Here is a 2,661-nt window from a genome sequence, read left to right on the forward strand (position 1 = left end):
GCCCCGCTCGGGCCCGGAGCGCGCGCGGCGCGTGGGAGGTGAGAACCGTGCTGCCCCCTCGGGAACAACCCGAGCGCTCCTCGCCTCTCCCTCGTAGGTTTAATTTGCTACCGCCGGTCCCGTATCTTTTGCTCCCCAGTCTGGATAAGAAGGCTAGGGAGGCCAAGACAGGAATCTCAATCTCTTGTCAACATTCATTTCTGGGATGGGAGACTTGAGAAGAAGCTTGGGGTCCAGGATCCTTTAATAAGTAAAACTAGACCTCCCTCCTTTCTGAACAGTCAGGTCCTCTACTCCCTTCACATCCCTCTTCCCACGTGCGTGAGGAGCCAGATGGGGTCTAGAGGGTGGCTGAGAAGCCATTAGCTGCCACCAAGGACCTTACTGATGTTGCTCTGAACCCCCCAGCTGGGCAGGAGGCTTGTTTTTCTTGGCGGTAGTGTAGAGGAGTTCGGCCGGAGAGTGTCAAGGCTGGGTGCTGGGAGGGCCTTCAGCAGTCCAGGGCCCAAGGCAGAGGAGGGACTGAGGAGAGTCAGTTCAGTTCAGTTCAGTCGCTCAGTCGTGTGCTCAGTCGTGTCCGACTCTTTGCGACCCCATGAATCACAGCATGCCAGGCCTCCCTGTCCATCACCAACTCCCGGAATTCACTCAGACTCACGTCCATCGAGTCAGTGATGCCATCCAGCCATCTCATCCTCTGTCGTCCCCTTCTCCTCCTGCCCCCAATCCCTCCCAGCATCAGAGTCTTTTCCAATGAGTCAACTCTTCGCATGAGGTGGCCAAAGTACTGGAGTTTCAGCTTTAGCATCATTCCTTCCAAAGAAATCCCAGGGCTGATCTCCTTCAGAATGGACTGGTTGGATCTCCTTGCAGTCCAAGGGACTCTCAAGAGTCTTCTCCAACACCACAGTTCAAAAGCATCACTTCTTCCGCACTCAGCCTTCTTCACAGTCCAACTCTCACATCCATACATGACCACTGGAAAAACCATAGCCTTGACTAGACGAATCTTTATTGGCAAAGTAATGTCTCTGCTTTTGAATATGCTATCTAGGTTGTCATAACTTTCCTTCCAAGGAGTAAGCGTCTTTTAATTTCATGGCTGCAGTCACCATCTGCAGTGGTTTTGGAGCCCCCAAAAATAAAGTCTGACACTGTTTCCACTGTTTCCCCATCTATTTCCCATGAAGTGGTTGGATTGGATGCCATGATCTTCGTTTTCTGAACGTTGAGCTTTAAGCCAACTTTTTCACTCTCCACTTTCACTTTCATCAAGAGGCTTTTGAGTTCCTCTTCACTTTCTGCCATAAGGGTGGTGTCATCTGCATATCTGAGGTTATTGATATTTCTCCTGGCAATCTTGATTCCAGCTTGTGTTTCTTCCAGCCCAGAGTTTCTCATGATGTACTCTGCATGTAAGTTAAATAAACAGGGTGACAATATACAGCCTCCTTTTCGTATTTGGAACCAGTCTGTTGTTCCATGTCCAGTTCTCACTGTTGCTTCCTGACCTGCATACAAATTTCTCAAGAGGCAGGTCAGGTGGTCTGGTATTCCCATCTCTTTCAGAATTTTCCACAGTTGATTGTGATCCACACAAACGCTTTGGCATAGTCAATAAAGCAGAAATAGATGTTTTTCTGGAACTCTCTTGCTTTTTCCATGATCCAGCAGATGTTGGCAATTTGATCTCTGGTTCCTCTGCCTTTTCTAAAACCAGCTAGAACATCAGGAAGTTCACGGTTCACATATTGCTGAAGCCTGGCTTGGAGAATTTTGAGCATTACTTTACTAGCATGTGAGATGAGTGCAATTGTGTGGTAGTTTGAGCATTCTTTGGCATTGCCTTTCTTTGGGATTGGAATGAAAACTGCCCTTTTCCAGTCCTGTGGCCACTGCTGAGTTTTCCAAATTTGCTGGCATATTGAGTGCAGCACTTTCACAGCATCATCTTTCAGGATTTGAAAGAGCTCAACTGGAATTCCATCACCTCCACTAGCTTTGTTTGTAGTGATGCTTTCTGAGGCCCACTTGACTTCACATTCCAGGATGTCTGGCTCTAGGTCAGTGATCACACCATCGTGATTATCTGGGTCGTGAAGATCTTTTTTGTACAGTTCTGTGTATTCTTGCCATCTCTTCTTAATATCTTCTGCTTCTGTTAGGTCCAATATGCCAGCAAATTTCGAAAACTCAGCAGTGGCCACAGGACTGGAAAAGGGCAGTTTTAATTCCATCCCAAAGAAAGGCAATGCCAAAGAATGTTCAAACTACCGCACAATTGCACTCATCTCACACGCTAGTAAAGTAATGCTCAAAATTCTCCAAGCCAGGCTTCAGCAATATGTGAACCGTGAACTTCCTGATGTTCTAGCTGGTTTTAGAAAAGGCAGAAGAACCAGAGATCAAATTGCCAACATCTGCTGGATCATGGAAAAAGCAAGAGAGTTCCAGAAAAACATCTATTTCTGCTTTATTGACTATGCCAAAGCGTTTGACTGTGTGGATCACAATCAACTGTGGAAAATTCTGAAAGAGATGGGAATACCAGACCACCTGACCTGCCTCTTGAGAAATCAGAAGTCAGTTTTCATTCCAGTCACAAAGAAAGGCAATGCCAAAGAATGCTCAAACTACCACACAATTGCACTCATCTCACAC

Source organism: Bison bison, unplaced genomic scaffold, assembly GCF_000754665.1.
Source record: "Bison bison bison isolate TAMUID 2011002044 unplaced genomic scaffold, Bison_UMD1.0 scf7180017864093, whole genome shotgun sequence".
Taxonomy (NCBI): Eukaryota; Metazoa; Chordata; class Mammalia; order Artiodactyla; family Bovidae; genus Bison; species Bison bison.